At 39.7% G+C, this 9,972-nt stretch overlaps 1 protein-coding gene across 4 annotated transcripts in view; it reads left to right on the top strand.

The window, feature by feature from the left end:
• Nucleotides 1–682: 682 nt before the first annotated feature.
• Nucleotides 683–9,972, top strand: part of SIPA1L1 (signal induced proliferation associated 1 like 1) — a 148,865-nt gene continuing 139,575 nt past the window's right edge. For all 4 annotated transcript variants that reach the window (XM_018561638.1, XM_018561637.1, XM_018561636.1 and 1 more), the window contains exon 1: nucleotides 683–771. The gene's annotated coding sequence lies outside the window, so the exon portion shown is untranslated. The remainder of the gene's footprint in view (nucleotides 772–9,972) is intronic.

Below are 9,972 nucleotides of genomic sequence, written 5' to 3'. Positions count from 1 at the left end.
ATAGTGGTGGGTGTGCGGCTGTCAGAACACCTAATAGTGACAGCAGCTGATTGGCTGACTAGCTCCTTTTTGATTTTCTGATCAAAGGGTGCTGACAGGGCCACCCACTGAATGGATTTCAGACGGTTCATCAAGACCTGGCTGAAATTTGCACAGTTTATTGCCAGTTTAACTGTGCATTGAGCGTAAACATACATAAAACAGGCCACAGTAGGGGGTTGTGGAACTATGAAGCATGATCAGGCGTGTATATTTGATGTTAAGGATTTGGCCTGACTGTCTCTATCCTAGGGCTAGTAAACTTAATGAAGGAAAATGGATAATTTGATTTGTTTTGTTTGTTTACTTATCAAAACTTTTCTTGTGCCCTCAATACTTGCATATTTTCAGTTACTTAAAAGATAATCTTATTGATGGTCTAATATCTTTTTTTTTTTTTATTGCTCAGTGATAAATGGCTGCACTCCAATGTATAATTAGTCCATATGTAAAGACACTGATATTGTGCCAGTGGCTCTGTAATATCCTGTATCTCATTTAAGTAATGTGCTTTCCTGCCTTGACAGATCTGGTGTGATGGAGCACAGTTACCATGGTCCCTTGAAAGTGATATTAAGCACAAATGCTGCAGAATGCTAGAGTGTTTAATAAAGCAGTGGCTTTGTTTTATTTCTCTAGGGCCTGGTAATGGGGCTTCACGCAGACGTTTGAGATTCTAAGCAGAAGCAGCACATATCAAAGTGAACATCCAGAAACACGATGTTATAGCAGGTAAGTCAATTTTATTCCGGTCAGGGTAGAGAAATAACAACCACATGACTGCTTATGGCTAAATGTGTAAAATGCATATACAGTTTATTCATTTGAAATTACAGCTTATAGCATGTTATGGTTTTACTGCCCTGGGCTTGTTATGTTACCATGAAAAAAAATTACATGTTCTTAAAATATACACTCTGGTCTGGATCTGTGGTTAAAGTTTAGTGAACACAACACATAATTGAATGTTGGTTGCATTATTTCAATACGAATGAGGATTAGTGCACATTTTATATGGGATGCGCTGGACCTTCCAATAAATGTAAGTTATAGCAACATACTATATTATTAACTGTATGTTTTTTGTACCATAGATATGCTTTGCTATAAACTCCCATTCTAAATTAGGATTGTATGTTTCATAACTTTAAGATATTTGAAGGCAATGAAATGATGTATGCGTACAGGATCCCTTTTTATATTTAATAGTTTGGTTGGTAGATTTATAATCGTTTTTTTACTGGTGGTAAGTGCTTGTATAATGCTAGGAATTAACAAGGAGCATTCAGGAGCCATGACGCAAACTGCCATGATGTCTGCGGAACGTGTTTTTGTATTTTTCCTATGCAACATTTGAAATAGCTGTAGTAGCCGTTATATAGGGAACAGCTGATCTCAGGTGACCATGATACTGCCTAATCCTTTCCCAACACACCTCAAGAGTGCTCAAGGACAGAAGTAAGCAAGCTGTGAACAGGAATTAAATAGTTACTGGGAGCTGTGTCGAAAAAAGGCAGATACGGTCGAGGACTAGTCTCTCCACTATTGCCGTTGGTCTCCATGCAGCTGATCGTTCGCCATGTTACTGAATTTTCCATTCCTTGTTCTGTACTGGCTCTCTGTAGAGGTGGCCATCCTTGCAGAGGCAGCTTTTGCTTCCTCATGTAAAAAAACATAAATAAAAATGTCAGTGGACAGGTTGTTAACAAATTGCACAGCTGAACCCTCTTCTAAACGCTGTCTACATTGTTAACCCACAGTTAAGATTTAATGACAGTTGAGAGATCACATAAGCCATCCCTTCTGTACATTCTTCAGCTGCTGCAAATCAGTAGTTAAAAGGAAGGAGACACATGGATGTCATTTGTCATATGAACACAGTAGTATGTTTTTCTCTTATTGAAAATCTTCTAAAACTAATGTAAAAGAGAGAGCACCGTGGTAACTACTCACCTGCCAGTTTTAATTTTTCAAAATTCATAACCCTACTGTTTACCAGCTGACCTTGCAATTTAGGTAATTCAGAAATATTCAACTGGTGTACAGGCCTGTTCTTAAAGGTATGCATCACATTAAGATGGGTCACAAGCTCTGGTTCATTGTAAGAGCAATAGATGATCCTGTTCTAATTATCTACAGCCATATCACTAGTACTATATTTTAATAGTTGTACCAGTAAGAGTTTGCTCTCAATGGCCTCCTTCTACTAAAAAGTAGAAACTGTTATTTTTAACTTTTTGTATTATTTTTTACTCATCACTAGTGTGCGCCAGTGCACGTTAAAGTGGCATTAAAGGCTAACACCCCCCCCCCAATGTTAGTGTAAGGACTTACCTTAAATCATGCCTCTTAATCCGATCATCTTCTTCTTTAGTGTAGTTTTAAGCAGTCCCTCCAGCGCTGGACTGTGCTGGTGCACGCGCTGCTCCATAGATTTACCTTGTGTTTCTCCTCATCTCCCGGCTGAACATCTGAAGTGCGCGTGTGCCCACCCCAAGATCCTTTGCGGCCACCTGAGACTCTTCAGGTGTTCGGATGGGGGGCGCGCGGCGAGACGCAGCTAAGTTTTTTTAAATCTGTTTTGAAAAGGTTTTAAAAAAAAAAAAGTTTTTGCATATATCTACTGCTTGCTAGTGAACTTTTATGGAGCACTGCTGGCCCCACACCGAGCACCACATTTTATTAATGGCCCGTAAAATGTGGGCTGCAGTGTATGTAGCCAAGTGGAGGATACAAGAGAAAATAGTGGATATAAATATGCCCCACGGGGTTCTTTTACGGTGAATGTATATAGACTCCTCTTCTTGGAGCAGCAAGAAATTGGACATCGCTCAAGAATACCACTTTTAGCTTATTTAGGTATCTATAAAAATACCTGCTGAATATTTCATAGAGCTTTAAACTTATGTATGCTCTGCACTGTAACTGGTATTGTTACATACATGCAGCCTGGGGGTAGCATGATATCATCATGGGCATTTACTCTGCAAACGTAGACTTATTCATCCTGATGATACATCCAAAATACTTTGCACTAGTACTGCAACAGCTGAAGATAAGTGTAGTAACTTTGGCCATCTTTGGCTCCTTAACACACATGCAATTATTCTAACAGATGTCTGTTTTGTAATAAAAAATTGCAGCGAAAGGATTAAATTGTACCTCTCAAGTGTCTTCCACTGACAGAGACCACAACTAATCATAGCATTATCCTCCCCCCAACCACTGCCCAGAGTGACAAAAACTGGAAAAGGTTAACTGCTGTATCACCTGCTGACGTACTGGCCTTCCAGCGTTTGGTTGCCAAAAAAGCAGTCCTGTAATTCACTGCTATTGAACAGCATCACTGCATTATCAATATTAAAGTAACGGTATAACAACATCAATGATGTACTACATATATACAGCAAGCAATAACTATACATTAAATGGGACCTCATTGATCTCCCCCCCGTTTGTTGCTTACATCATGCGGTTTCAAAGATATGAGTGGTGATGTGTTTAGTTAGTTGTCTGTCTGCTGACTAAATCACTTACAATGGATGCTGCTCCTTGATGTTTAAAAGTTTTTTAGTTTCCTGCAGAATCAGCTGGTTCCCTGAGCACTGGTCCTGATATCCTGCTTTAGGGCAGCTCCTTTCCCTTGCAGGGTCCTATGGAGCTATCCTTGAGTGTGCTAGTAAGCCTTGGCTCCAATCACACAGGTACAGCAGGGCTATCCACTCTCCTTCTCCCCCCTTTTTGCTCCTTCTCCCTCTTCTCTTTCACTAAGCTACTGAATGGGCAGCTGCTTGAAACTGTGCTGCCCCTTGTAATCTTGTACTGGCAGGAAGTTCAGGGAAGCTGAATTGAGAATTGGGGCTGTTCTGAAGCATGACAAGTGTGCGTGGCAAAAAAATGTAAAGGAATACATTGCTGGCAATGTATATTTGTTTGATCTGGATTATTATTGACAAACGTTTGTGAGTTTAATACTATTTTAGCAGTTTTGTATTGAAATTGTATTAACATCAGCTGAGCTAATAGTATTGCAACAGGGTAAAACACTTATCCTTCTTATCCCTTCTTATCGATGTGCTTTGGTAGTTTATTTTCAGTTAGGTACTTGCTCATGGGATTTATGAAGGGGAGATTCTGCATTTGCACAGCATATTTGCACAGTACGACATTTATATGCACAATAGCAATACTGATAAGTCTGGGAAAGCTTTTCTGTGGCAATTGGCAGACCAGTTCATCCCAAAGGTGTTCGATAGTGTTGGGGTCTGGGCTTTGTGCAGTCCAACTTTGTACTTTTGGCCACAGTAGTAGATACATTGGTCAAGTGAATTTTTTGTTCATATAGTGTAGTTAGAGGTTATTATTTTGTGACCATTTTAGATACTTGGAGTGCTCAGCAGAGACATTATTTAACCACAAATTTGTTTTGGAGTAATTTATTTCCTAAAGCGTGGTCAATTCAGTCATTTCTAATTAGGAGTTGTTTCTTGCCTCTAAATTGTCTTTTATACAGGTCGATTGCATAGTCGGTGTCTACTTTGCCTGTCTTTCCCTTGTAAGACCTCCCTAACTTTCTACCCATCCCATCTGCAATGAATAGAAGTATGGATCATGAACTTGTGTTGGTTTTGGAAATATGAGGCTTCTGCCTCCTGCCGCTGTCCTTAATAAAACATTTGTGTCTCCATTAAATCACTCCTGCGTTCAGCATTCTCAATTTCCACATACCCCATCTAATAATATTGAACTTTCCATATTCATTTCCCTTGCTTGTCACAATTAAGTTGTTCTAACACATTTTTGAGGAGGGTTTATTGCTCTTTAATGGCTGTTATATGGTTGTCCTGAGACGTCCTCAGTAGAAATTTCTGTGCTATGAGATGGAATTATAATACTGCTTTGTTATATCCTACTAGAGGGCAAACATTATTTTAGCATAAAACTAGTGCTGTACCATTTATATTTTACAGCAATGTTTGGCCCTGACAAAAAATAGGACTTATCAAATAAGACTTTGTTCCTAATAGCAGGGTTTGGTTCTGGGCAGTGTCATTTTTTCCCCCCTATGCTTTAATGCTTAAAAAATCGAAAAGCATACTCTTAACCTATACATGGCAGAGGTTTTGATCTTTAAACTAATTTTGTCACACTGTTTATGCTCAAAATATTATAGATGGATTAAAAAGATTTTTAGAGTGACCTTTGTCATTGGGTTACTTTTTTTTTTAGCAAAAAGGATCTATAATCGCCTCTCCCACTGTCTGTTTCTCCGATCCCCACTCTCTTCATATCTGACAACCTTCTGGGTAAATTCTTGGTCTCCTCTTTGCTGCTTTAGTGACGTAGGGCACAGCACAAGTAATCACAGCAAGCAGCGGGGGACATAGGCATCCAACACTTTCAGAAGTGTCAAATTCTTCAGGTGGCCAGAACTTTTGAACAGAGCAAAGATCGGAGGAGGTGGGAGGGGTGAGCCAAGAGGCGACCCAACTGTTACTATTCACTAAAGGCAAGTAGTGTCAATTATGAACATAGAATATTTATGCAGCTTTCTAGAATGCCTTAAGCTGCCCATACACCTTACCATTATCTGCAGATTTTCTGTGGTCAGATGGAAAAGGTGCAATAGATTACTCAATCTACACTTAACTGTGTGGATGGAGTAATCTCCACCTGGGCCAATCTGTTGCACTTTTTCCATCTGACCACAGAAAATCTGCAGATAATTGTAAGGTGTATGGGCAGCTTAAGGCATTCTAGAAAGCTGCGTACATATTCTATTTTCATAATTCACACTACTTGCCTTTATTGAATAGTAACAGTTGGGTCGCCTCTTGGCATGTTCTTATAAGTATTCAAACCGGTACGCTGCTAACAAAAGCCAAATAGGACGTGAGACTTTTCTTAACAAAGGTCTTTAGAAACGTTGGGTTCCCATGAATCTATGTGATGGTATGATAATAGGAGGTCATGTTTTGTTGTTGGAATTGAGCCAGAATATTCATACTTAATAAAAATGAAAATGCAGAACAAGATGGATGTCTTTGTGTCATGATGCTCAAGTTAGGTTGTGATCCTTTCTGCAGGGAACAAACAGTGAATGTTAATCACATGCATTTCCTTTATTTAGTGACCTAGAAAACAAAATATGACTCAGACATTCCTTCATTGCATGGAGTGCTTTTGTCTGTGTTAATTGTTCTGTACGACCTACCCAAAATGAGCATTGGACCAAAGGGGGCTTGTCTTTGTCAATCTGTTGACAAAGTGGTTTGCAAAACAAAATTAAAGTTTGTATAAACTCTAATACTAAATGTCTTATTTGCATCCTTTTGGTCTGTTTAACTACTCCAGGACTGGCCATTGTAATGTACTGGTCAGATGGTATACTCACTTTTTTGAGTGACTGTCTTTAAAAAAGAACTCCAGGCATAATTATCCTTAAGCCTTTCAGTTGGATTCCCCTGCACTGCAAGGTTTAAGTTCTTGTTTTTTGTCTAGGGATGAAAAAAATGTATACTCACCTGAACCATGGAGCCGTCTGACTGCTATTCCGGTGCCTGGAGCCTCTCTTTTCTTTGCACTACACTGTAAAGGACGTGATGGCTCGCAGGACCTTGGAGCATCTAACAGCCAGCCAGCTGAGAGGTTCAGATGAGTAGGACTTTTTTTAAATTCTCATCCCTAGATGAAAATGAGCACTTAATCCTTGCAGTGGGGCTAAGAATATTTATGTTCTTTAAACTTCCTTTTTTTTATGGCTGTGCGCACATGCACGGTAACTGTAATTGCTCGGTCATTGGAGAGTGCATATCACAGAATGGTATAGAACCAATGAAATACCACTTGATTGTGGAAACCAATCAAAAATGTAAACAATGCCTGTAATCATGAGTGGATGAGATCACGGACATTAGGTACAGAGTCATGAAAAGTGTCTTGTGATCAGATTTTTGCAGATCACTGCAAGTGCCATGTGTGTCAAGTTTGCAGATCACAGCAATTGCCAGTGTTTCCAGTGTTGCTGATTCCAACCAGTGGCTGTGTTTTCATTTTGTGCAGGTTTTTTTTTTTTTTTTTTGCGTTGCCCCAATGTCCAAAAAAATAAAATAGTGAGAAAATGTGCCGCTTACTATAATTGATGAAAGCAGTGGAGAGACCTTAGTCATATTCAGGGTTGGTGTATGAACCTCTAGAAAACAGCAGTGCGTCAACATCCATCTCTGCTAAGGAGCATAGCTCTTTTACCAGGGAACTTTACATACTCTTAATACAATGGGGTGTCTGCTGTCCTGGCAATTCAAAGCTTCCAAGAAATGTTATTGGGTCTCCAAAATGTGATCAGGAGGAGTAGCACAATGTGTTTTGGGGTGCAATTCTAAGGATACCTATGCCTACGATACCGATACCTATGTGTGTGAAATATATAATTAAATAACCACTTTCATTTTTCAAAAACTTGTAGCAAAAATCCAATCTTTAATAGTTTCACTATATGTCTTAGAAAATAGTTTGGAATGTCTGCTTTCTAGAATGTGGATCTTTCTTGCAGTTATTTTTACTTTCCTGCCACTTCGGAGCCTCCGAAAATGTGATAGGTAGTCAGGAAATCGGATGCAATTTATGCCACTTGAAAGCCTGAAGACGCTTCTTGGATTTTGGGCCCCTCTATGTAGCTAGGCAGCAAAAGTCTCACACAAGTAGTATTGCCATACTTTGGAGGAGTAGAGACGTGTTTTGGGGTATAATTGCAAGTATGCTATGCTTGGAGAATCAACGTGTTAAAATTACAACTTTGTGGGGTAACTTTTTTTTACTTTTCTCATTTTCCAAAAAATTGTGGCAAAATATTAGATCTTCAACACTCACCATGCCTCTGAATACCTTGGGGTGTCTGCTTTCCAAAAAGGGGAATTTTGCGGGTTGTTTGTACTGACCTGGCATTTTATCGCCTCAATAAATGCAAAAGACAGTCAAAAAATCAGGATTCATAAATTCAAAATAAACATAACATAGTTTGAAGACTCTAACTTGAACACAGACTAAACAATAAACAATGAGTTTTGTTTATTGTGTAGAATATATTTAGAGCCTACATTTATGAAGAAAGATTATTCATTTGATGTTTTAGAACAGAAAGTAAATTTTTGTTTTTTCAAAATGTTCAATTTTTTTTCTTTACATAGTTAAAATGAAATTAAAACAATAATTCAGTCAAACTATCAGCACTAAAAACTGAAAAATTTGGCAACTAAGAGGGTTGAGATGCTGGTACTGAGGGCTGCCCGGCACTAGATTTTTACTGGCAGGGTTTTAGACAACATGGTAGTCCACTGCCATCATGGATGGTAAGTTAGTATCTTGGGGGTAAAGGTCAGCTTAGCCGAGTTAAGGGGGAGGCGGGAGCTATTTAAATATAAAAAAAAAACACGTTTTACTACCATTGGAAGTAGTTTGTTCTGCATGTTTGATAAGTGCAAGCTCCTGTTTGATCCTGCCGGAAATCCAGTGAGCTGACAATTTTTGTGCTGCCTGCTTCTGGTACACTGTTATCAGTTATCATTGTCCCACCTGCATCAGACTGCAGCCAAGCTGATACCAGCACTGTAACCCTCCACCCCAATGCTGGAAGACCAATAGAAAGCTGGATAGAATAACATCCAGTATCTAGAAGACTTTCATCCTGAGTCATTTAGCTGCAGCAGCTTTAATGCCAAAGTAATAATAATATTATTAATATAATCCTTAAAGCGCACTTCCATACTAAAATACATGCTTGATGAAACGTGGCTGGGTCTTTCAACATGACAATGATCCCAAACATACTGCCCGGGCAACGAAGGAGTGGCTTCGTAAGAAGCATTTCAAGGTCCTGGAGTGGCCTAGCCAGTCTCCAGATCTCAACCCCATAGAAAACCTTTGGAGGGAGTTGAAAGTCCGTGTTGCCCAGCGACAGCCCCAAAACATCACTGCTCTAGAGGAGATCTGCATGGAGGAATGGGCCAACTTACCAGCAACAGTGTGTGCCAACCTTGTGAAGACGTACAGGACACGTTTGACCTCTGTCATTGCCAACAAAGGATAGGATATATAACAAAGTATTGAGATGACCTTGTGATATTGACCAAATACTTATTTTCCACCATAATTTGCAAATAAATTCGTTCCAAATCAGCCAATGTGATTTGTCTGGATTTGTTTTCTCATTTTGTCTCTCATAGTTGAGGTCTACCTATGATGCCAATTACAGGCCTCTGTCATCTTTTTAAGTGGGAGAACTTGCACAATTGGTGGCTGACTAAATACTTTTTTGCCCGCTGTAGGTCACAAAATACAAGGAGTGAAATACAAATTTAGTGTGTAACAATTTTAGAATGTGGTATGTTTTATCCTGTCTTTAATAGCCTTGACACACATATTTTCTTTGTTGACTTTTTAAAACTAGGGAGCACTAAGAGGTTACTTTATTTACAGGAGCTTTGATGCTTAGTATCTCTGAGGAGAATACAGTATTCTCCTCAGAGATACTTTCTATCACTTTTCTAACACACAGCCATCTAGCTGTTTACACAACACAGTGAGCTGCTGCCGCCTCTGTGACTGTCACAGCTCTGCGATCTCAGCAATCAGCTCCCGCTGTGATCACAGAAAATCACACAAAGAAAGAGCGCCTACTACTGTAGAGAGAACTCACGTTTTGTAGACAGCATATAGCGTGGAAGCTGGTCTGATGTTCATGTGATATGGGGAGTGTAATCGGAGAGCAAGTACAAGAATTGTACTAGATGATCGTTGTCAACACGGACTCAGCTGGCCAGGCTGAGCCGCGGTGGTAGGGACAGGAGGTGGTGTCAGTGCCGGACCGTTCGGGGACCTCGTAGGGTTGTGCGAGCGTTGTGTCCACTAGCTGTCACGGTCATGCAGAGGGAAAAT

Source organism: Nanorana parkeri, unplaced genomic scaffold, assembly GCF_000935625.1.
Source record: "Nanorana parkeri isolate BGI_ZX_2015 unplaced genomic scaffold, ASM93562v1 scaffold535, whole genome shotgun sequence".
In the NCBI taxonomy this organism is placed as follows: domain Eukaryota; kingdom Metazoa; phylum Chordata; class Amphibia; order Anura; family Dicroglossidae; genus Nanorana; species Nanorana parkeri.
Note: the sequence above shows the minus strand (reverse complement) of the source record. Positions and strands in the feature narration are given on the sequence as shown.